At 37.7% G+C, this 9,917-nt stretch overlaps 1 long non-coding RNA gene across 1 annotated transcript; it reads left to right on the top strand.

Moving 5' to 3' along the window:
• The first annotated feature begins 58 nt into the window (after positions 1–58).
• Positions 59–9,357, top strand: LOC128250622 (uncharacterized). The gene is made up of 2 exons (XR_008266649.2): positions 59–1,031; positions 7,787–9,357. It is a non-coding gene; the product is annotated as an uncharacterized LOC128250622 (long non-coding RNA).
• The last annotated feature ends 560 nt before the right edge of the window (positions 9,358–9,917 follow it).

Consider the following 9,917-nt stretch of genomic DNA (forward strand, 5'->3'; position numbering starts at 1 on the left):
GACTGAGGACTGGTGAAACCAGATGGTTACACCAGGCTCCAATCTGATTTGGCAGAGTTTCTACAGCTGGATGCCCTTCCTAACGCCAACCACTCAGAGAGTGTAGTGGGTGCTTTTACGTGTCACCCGCATGAAGGCCAGTCAGGCGGTACTGGCAATGGCCACGCTCAAAATGGTGTATTTTATGTGCCACCCGCACAAGAGCTAGTCCAGGGGCACTGGCAACGATCTCGCTCGAAAATCCTTACACATGTCACAGGCACAAGTGCCAGAAAGGCGATGATGGGCACAGGTACCATCCCGATTTCGCTTTCGCTTGCCCCAATATATATATATATATATATGGATATGGATGGTGACAGCTGCTCAAAGAGGTGCCAGTCTCTAATTGTGGAGGGTACCTGCAGAAGGGGTAGACCCAGGAAGATGTGGGCGAAGTGATGAGAAAGCATCTTCAGACGCTGACCCTCAGTGAGGAGATGGTGAGGGATAGGGACTTGTGGCAATTTGCTGTATTTGAGAAGACATGTCAATCTAAATAAAATTGTGGCCATCCATACCATACAAGCATGTCCTTTATGGCCAGCCATGCCCCAACTCCCTCTTCTAGCTGAGAGGTTTTTGTCTTGCCAGTGCCACAAAAAATACACTCATGCTGGTGTTATGTAAGTCCATCCATGTTGGCGGCACGTAAAACGCACCCAGCACACTCTGTACAGTTATCATTAGAAAAGGCAGCCAGCCATAGAAACATTACCAAAACGGACAATTGGAGTCTGGACTGCTCTCCATTGGCCAGCTCCATGTCAAACCTTCCGACTCATACCAGCATGAAAAGCAGATGTTAAACAATGATGATGTATGTTTCTCTCTTTGTCTATCTGTCTGTATGTCTCTCTATCTCTGTCCTTCTCTCTCTCTCTCTTTTTCTTTCATTCTTACTTTCTCTTACACTCTCTCTTTCTCTTTCACAGTCTAATAAGCTCTGTCCTTCTTGTGGCTCAAGAGTGCGGCGATGTCACCTTACCCAGGTAAGTATCTTTGCTTTGGTCTGGCTTAGTGGTTAGGGTGTTTGTCTCACAATCACTAGATCATGGTTTCAATTCCTGAACCGGGCGACACATTGTGTTCTTGAGCAAAACACTTCATTTCACATTGCGCCAGTCCACTCAGCTGGCAAAAATGAGTAATTCTGTGACAGACCAACTTCCTATCCAGAGTAGGGAATATATACGTGGAGAGTGCTGTAAAGTTCCTGGCTTCATAAGGGTATCACAAAAGACCTGGTTAGGGGCCCCACATTCAGGGCTCAGAAAAACTGAAGGACTACTGCAGCAAGTGTGTGAATCTGAGAGGGGAATGTGTTGAATAAAATCGTAATTAGTTGATCCTCCTGTATTTTCTTGTACTAAAAGCCAGGAGCTTTTCAGCACCCTTTTGTATGGCACAGAAACCAGGGAAACCAGCCCCATGAGCCTATAACTTCAGGAAGGACCTTTATCTTCTGATGCTGTTACTGCTGGTGGTGCTGCTGATGATGGGCACACGCAACAACAGCAATAAAGACAAGGACATCTATAACAATGGTGATGGTTGTGGTTGCTTTGATGACCAGCTGTAATTATAGGGAATGAGCAACAGCTTGCATTACTAATCCCCACCTGCTCCTCTTTCCATCACCACCAATTACAAATTCCACCTCTACCCCTCTCCACTGTCCACTTTCCTCACCCCCACCACTACCATATTTAGACTTTGTTCTCGCCTACCCCCACTCCATTCAACTCCACAATTGTTTGACCTGCTAGAAACAGCAGCACAATCTGCTTCATTTAACACCCCTATACTACCTACTGTCTTAGAGAAGGACACTTTTCTAATAATATTGTCCCTGGTTTGCCTAGTATGTGGGGAACTGACAGAGAGCTCATGGTTTGAACATCATTGAGCATAATGTCTGTTCAAGTAGGGCTGACCTGGGGCTATATAACATGTTAATATATGTACCAAACACCAGCTTAATAATGACTATTATTCTACTAAATTCTTCATCATTTTCGAAATTAATTCAAACAATATCAGTGTATTTCAACAGAAATAGGGTAACAAAAGGGTTAACCCATTACCTACCAGTGATCTGATATGAGATCACTTAAGAATTACAAATTTCATAATTATCTGTCAATATTTACACATATCAACCTTTTTGCTATATCTACTAGATATATTTCTCTGATATTCAAATGAGGTTTGCTAATTTTTCACCCAATATCTCTCTTATTTCTATTTAAAATGTTATTTTGAAATGTTATTTTGATCATTCCAGCGTGTTTTTAAGGCTGTTTTATGCTAGAAATCAAAGTTTCATGAAAAAATTCCAGTTGATAGAATTATGGGAGGTCATGGGTTAAATATTGAATGATTCCTTCAGTCTCTATGTTCTGTGACTCACCAGAGGCCTTTCCATGGTTCTATGATACAAATATTCTGTTTTAAAATGATCTGAATTAAAACCTTCCATCAAAATTTCATGTTAATTTATGTTCCTAACACCAGCTTGATAATAATGATCAAAGACTATTAAATTCTTCATCATTTTCAAAATTAATTAAATCTAAGTCAGTGTATTTCAGTAGAAATATGATAACAGAAGGATTAACTCTTTCAATACCAACCTGCCTGAAACCACCTCTAGCTCTGTAATGTCTTGTTTTCAATACTAACCCAACTGAAACTACCTCTAGCTCTGTAGTATAAATGTCTTGTTTTCATAAGTTTTGACTTACAATCTTCCAACAAACCTTAGTCACAATTTATGTTCCAAACACTAGCTTAACTTATTACCTCCCATAATTCTATTAACTGGAATTTTTTTATGAAACTTTGATTTCTAGCATAAAACAGCCTTAGAAACACGCTGGAATGATCAAAATAACATTTTAAATAGAAATAAGCGAGATATTGGGTGAAAAATTAGCAAACCTTATTTGAATATCGGAGAAATATACCTAGTAGATATAGCAAAAAGGTTAGATATGTGTAAATATTGACAGATAATTACGAAATTTGTAATTTTTAAGTGATCTCATATGAGATCACTGGTAGGTAATGGGTTAATGATAACTAAGTCATTTTACTAAATTCTTTGTTATATTTGAAATTAATTGAAAGAAACACAGAGCATCTCAAAATAAATATGGTAGTGAAAGGGTTAAATATTGTATTAGTTTATGTGTTCTGTGACTCACCAGAGACCGCTCCTTGGTTCTATGATACAAACTTCCTGTTTCAAACTGATCTTAATTCAATCCTTCCATCAAAATTTCATGTTAATTTGTGTTTCAAACACCAGGTTAATAATGACAAAATTATTTTACTAAATTCGTCATTATTTCCAAAATTAATTGAAACAAAGGCAGTATATTTCAACAGAAATATGGTAACAGAAGGGTTAAGGCTCTTGGTCCACGAGCCGCTCCTTCGTTGTTCCTACCTCCACACACTCCAGCTGATATCCTTCTTTCAAGACCTAGGAATTCATTCTCTGCCATGTCCTCAATTGAAGGCAGTTCAGTTTGTTGTATGAGATACGAGGGAGCTTTGGCTGCTATTTTCTGGCAGTCTTAGCAATGATCACATACTGGGCCATCTCCTTGGTGTTACATGACACAACACCTCTTGTCGTGAGTTCAACTTTACATGCTGTGTTTCTCTCTGGTCCCAGCCACTCTCTCTCTCACTCACTCACTCTTTCTCCTCTCTCTCTCTCTCTCAGCTCCACCCATCCCACCCCATTGTTTGTTGCCATGGTTACTAATAAAATTCTGGTTTACATTTTCTTTGTAATCATTGGTGACTGCGTTCCTTGCTGTTGTTTAATCCTAGGTCATTCCTGATCAGGCAAACTTATAAATCATTCTGTCATTATTCATTCTGATTCAATGTGTCTTGGACTACATCATCCAAATATGCCTTTGTTTTTAAGACAATAGGGTATGATATTTACATTTGACTGCTATTTCTAGCAGTTTAAGCAACCACATAGAAATTTCGGATCTTTCTGAATTGACGGGAACCACTTGTTTTCTTAACGAAACACTTTGAAACTTGGAACACTGGTAGAATGTGTCATATAAAACATCTTTTTCTCTTAGCCTTCTTAACAAAAAATTTCTTCTAAAGTTATTTCATGTTAAAGTTGTCGTATTTCTGTAATTTCAACCAATCACTGACGTCTATTCAGCTGAATACAGTTAATGCTGTTTTTGTAAACAATAATTTTTGCTGGTGTCAAGATCATTATTCCCTGTTAATTATATTGTTATTCCCTAGTAAGGGTTTAGGGTTTTAGGATTCGGGTTTTAGAGTTAGGGTTAGGGTTATGAGTTATAGTGTTTTAGGGTTAGGGTTATGAGTGAGGTTATGGCAAAAATAATCATAACCCTAACCGTAATCCTAAAACTAACCCTAACTCTAAAACCCGAACCCTAACCCTAAAACCCTAAAGCTAAAACCAGTACAAACGCACGAACAATGTCATAAATAAGAGTAACACGGGTAGTTGTTTGATAAACAACGGCACTAATTTTATTCAAGGGAAAAGATCCCATGACACCGTTAGAACATGTTGTTTACATTCCACGGCAGTAATTGTTTTCACTTCAATAGACGTCAGTGATTGGTTGAAATTACCGAAATACGACAATTTTTTACATGAAATAACTTTGAATACAAAAATTTTTATCTGTTCTATACCACAAAATATACAAGTATACGAAGTTTGAAAGTGTTTCGGTACCAAAAACACTACATAAAACATAGATGAAAAGTGGTTCCCGTCAATTCAGAAAGATCCGAAATTCCTTTACTGTTATTGTTGTTGTGGGTTTGTTTAACCCCAGGATCCAGCAGACCTTGACCATCCCATCATCAACTTTTTTATTCAGGCAAAATATATCTAGGACTACATTATCCAATATGTCCTATCTTTCCTTCTTTTCATATGTTGGTAGCAAATTGTTGTTGTTGTTTAACCCCAGGTCTGTGCTGGTTAAGCAGATCTATGATCAGAGGTGTTCCCATTACAATCAGCTCTTCTTAATGTCAGACATAGGATAATAATTGCGGTTTTTTGATGCATGATATGTCCTTCCTTTATAAAGATTCTTGGGTGTGATTTGAAGAAAATTTGGCTGCTATTTCCAGCAGATGACATGACTACATTGAGACACCCTTTTTAGTGGTGGTGGTGGTGGCGGCGGCCATGTCAATTACCTCTGCCACCATCAAACTTACTACTACTGCTACCACCACCACTAAAAGGGAGTCTCAATGCAATCATGTCATCTGCCAGAAATAGCAGCCAAATTTCCTTGTAGCAGTAGTAGTAAACTTGATGGTGACAGAGGTAGTTGACACAGTTACTACCTTTACTACCATCATCAGCAACATGTTGTCTATATTAACAATAATTATCATTGTTCTCTTTAGTAATTAAGACTAATTATCTTACAGTTTACTGTTGTTTTTTAATCAGCTTTGACCTCATCTATTCAGTTGGGACAGACCAGGAGCTAAACAGCAACTTGCTTCCAAACATATGAAAAGGAAGACAAATAGGACATGTTGGATAATGTAGTCTTAGACAGAATTTGTTGGAGCAGATTCTCTACGGCTGGATACCCTTCCTGTCACCAACCCTCATCTGTTTTCCAAGCCAGGTTCTACACTCTTTTACAGCCAATTCGTAATATCTTGACAAGGGTGCACACACACACACACACACACACACACACACACATGCATGCGTACGTACTCATACACACGCACATACATATATGACAGGCTTCTTTCAATTTTCATCTACAAATCCACTCACAAGGGTTGGCTCAGCCTGGAGTTGTAATAAAAGACACTCATCCAAGGTGCCGCGCATTGGGACTGAACTCAAATCACATGTTTGAAGAGCAAGCTTCTTAACCATACAGCTACACTTGTGCCTATACCTATGATCACAAAGTATTTCATCCATGGCCATCCCATCTTTCATTTACTATTTTTCATGCATTATCCAATGTGTTCCCCCTTTTTATTAAAGATGGTAGTGTGGGATTTGGCTGTTATTTCTAGCATGTTGAACATATCATAAAGAGCTTTATTCAATCATGCATTGATGTTACTGTTGTTATTATTGTTGTTTAATCTCCAATTCAACACTGGTTAAGCAAACCCATGAGACATTCCAAGCCATGACCATTCCATCTGTTTTTGCTAGATACAGTGTACCACAGATAACATTATCTGCTCTTTTCTTCCTTTTTTTTAAACATGACTTCACAGCTACTTCTAGCAGGTTGCATTGCCACATAGTGGTATTACAGTTGTTGTTAGTGTTTCACTAAGCTCAACCATAATTTGAACTGACCTTATACCACCACCACCATCACCACCTTAATTCAACCATAATTTAAGTCAAAGACATTTCCATCCTGCATGACCATGTGGTAAGAAGCTTCCTTCACAACCACATGATTCCAGGTTCAGTCCTACTGCATGGCATATCCTCAGGCCAACCAAAGACTTGTGAGTGGATTTGGTAGACAGAAACTGAAAGAAGCCCACCATATGTGTGTGTGTGCGCGTGTGTATATCTTTGTGTCTCTTTATCCCCTGCCACCACTCGACAGCCAGTGTTGGTGTGTTTATGTTCCTGTAGAAGTACTACAACAAAATAAGTCCTAAGGTCGATTTCTTTGACTAAAACCCTTCAGGGCTCTGTCCCAGCATTGGCTGCAGTCATGACTGAAATAAGTAAAAGATGAATTATATGTCGATACAGGCATGGCTGTTTGCTTCCCAACCACATCATAGTTACAGGTTCAGTGGTACCTTGGGTAAGTGTCTTCTATGGCCTCAGGCTGACCAAAACCTTGCAAGTGGATTTCGTAGACAGAAACTTAAAAACCCATCTCCCAGTTGTGTGTGTGTGTGTGTGTCCTTGTTTTGATTTTGTGTGATTGTAATATGAAGGTGCCTGGTGCAGTGGTTAGGGTATTCGACTTACGATCGTAAAGTTGTGAGTTCAATTCCCAGCGACGCATTGTGTCCTTGAGCAAGACACTTTTTTCATGTTGCTCCAGTCCACTCACCTGGCGAAAATTAGTTGTACCTATTTTTCAAAGGGCCAACCTTGTCAAATTCTCTGTCATGCTGAATCTTCCTAAGAATTACGTTAACCCTTTAGCATTTGAGCTGGCTTCATCTGGCCAGAATCTTCCATTTGTTTTATATTCAAACTGACCAGATCCAGGGTCTCACACCTACTCTACAATGTTATTCTACAATAAACACTCACATCATCAAAATCTCGAGAATATGAGATAATGAACGATTAATTCAAAACAATGTGAATCAATAAGCATTACGTTTGATAGAATAACCTGAACACTAAAGGGTACACGTGTCTGGGAAGTACTCAGCCACTTGCACTTTAATTTCATGAGCAGGCTGTTCCATTGATCGGATCAACTGGAACGCTCATCATTGTAACCAACAGAGTGCCAGTATTGTATGATTCTTATAAAATGAACGTCACTGTCATATAAGCTGTGTTATTCTTTTCCAATATCCTGAAAAAACATGTCTGGCTATGGGAAAATATTACTTTGCGTGTGATATTACAACAAAAAAGAAGCTTATAAATTTGTACACTAAAAGCTGTGACCTGTTTCCTCTTCACTTTGTCTATACATGCTGAGCTAAATGGTAATTTTTTTTCTTTGTGCAGGTGTACTACTAAAAGGATTCTGCTGATAGGAACATCAACATGTTTTGTACTTGAAATGCTGCAACATTTCTATCAAGAATTGATCTCAAGAACTGTAGGTGTTCATTTGGACATTCCTATCTCCATCCTCATTCTAAGGACTCCTGCTTAATAGGACTGCACACACACACACACACACAATTTTCATGACGCATTGTCTGAGATTATATATTTATGTGTATATGTGTATATATATATATATATATATATATATGTATATGTGTATATATGTATGTGTATATATGTATATGTATATATGTGTATATATGTATATATATGTGTATATATATGTATATATATATATATGAATGTTTTTAATTATTTGTTTTCTATTGTTTTTTATTTAACCAAAAACAATGTGAGTTATAAAAAATAATGCAGGTTGATGGTTGTTGTGAGCCGACTTTGTTCTGTAGAGAGAGAACAGAGAAGGTCAGTGCCCAACACCGTTTCTTGGGAAATTTTCCCAAAGAAATATTGAAAATACAAGATGATAGTATTAACCATCAACCTGCATTTTTTTTTTTTGCTTTGTAAAAAAAAAATAATTACAAAAATTTAAGTTATGCTAATTGAAAACACATGAAAATAATTTATTTGACTACCCAATACACACACACACACACACACACACACACACACACATATATATATATATATACATATATATATATATGGGAGAATTTATGAAAAAAAACAACAACAGACGAGGACAGGTGGTGTAAACAACAAAAGGATGTATTAGTATAACGCTCGGGAATACAGAAAGTCTTTAACGTTTCGAGCTACGCTCTTCAACAGAAAGAATACGGAGAAAACATGGAGAAAAACATGGAGAGAAAAAAAAGTGGGGGAAAACACGGAGAAAAAATATATATATATTGACATTTATACACGTGTGTGTGTATATGTATGTTTATGTATTTGTTTTGCAAGATTTTTTATGTGAAATCATGTGTTGAAACAGATATTGTTACACTTGAAGATAGTCCTATTTTCCTGTTTTGCTAATTAAACACACCCCCCATATATATTTAGTTTTCACTTCAGCCTTCTTCTTCTTATTGTTATTATTATCTTAGTTTCTTTGTCCAAGTTCTTTCCTCACACATTCTGTGACTTCTTCAGCTACACTCCAACCCTCCCTTAAAATGATAATAAAGCTGAAGTGAAGACCAGATATATATAGTGCATATGTTTGTTTGATTGGCAAAATATGACCATCACCAAGTATAACTATATATATGTATGTATGTATGTATATATCTGTATGCTATGAACATGCCCTCTCACATCTCTGTACAGACACTTTTCGGACACCTCCCCTTCCATTGAGGAGCTGGCAGAACAATTAGCACATCAGACGAAATGCTTTTTAAGGCTTTTCTTTCTGGCTCTGTAGGTTCCGAGATCAATCTCCACCATGGTCAATGTAATCAACGAACTCCCACTCTCCTAAAATTGCTAGCTTTGTGCCAAAATTGAGAGGAAAGAGAAAAAATTTTCGTAAATAAAGTTTTTTTTATAATGTATATTGGTCCCATTGTTCATGTTACTTTAAGGGTTTTAGGAATAATTATCCCGATCTGGCTCACAAGATCTATTTTAAGCTTCACTCCAAATGGCAAAGTCATATAAGTTTGCCTCCCCCTGGTATAGAGGCTTTGCGTCTGTGATGTCTGCCTAATGGAATTTTGTTTTTGATTATTAACGCTACTTACATGGTGTTTGTATAAGTGTGTGTGTATATGTATTTGTATTTACTTATGTATATGTGTGCATATTTCCATACATGCATGTATATTTTATGTATATGAATATATGTGTGTGTATGTGCAGCTGTGTGGTAAGAAGCTTGCTTCCCAACGACATTGTGCCAGGTTCAATCTCACTGCATGGTACTTTGGGCAAGTGGATTCAGTAGACAGAAACTGAAAGAAGCCTGCCATATGTGTATGTATGTGTGTGTGTGTGTGTGTTTTCATTCCCCACCACCACCACCAGCACTTGACAACCGATGCTGGTGTGTTTACGTCCCTGTAACTTAGCAGTTTGGCAAAAGAAACCAATAGGATAAGTACCAGACTTAAAA

Source organism: Octopus bimaculoides, chromosome 23 (genome assembly GCF_046866305.1).
Source record: "Octopus bimaculoides isolate indiv1 chromosome 23, ASM4686630v1, whole genome shotgun sequence".
Lineage (NCBI taxonomy): Eukaryota > Metazoa > Mollusca > Cephalopoda > Octopoda > Octopodidae > Octopus > Octopus bimaculoides.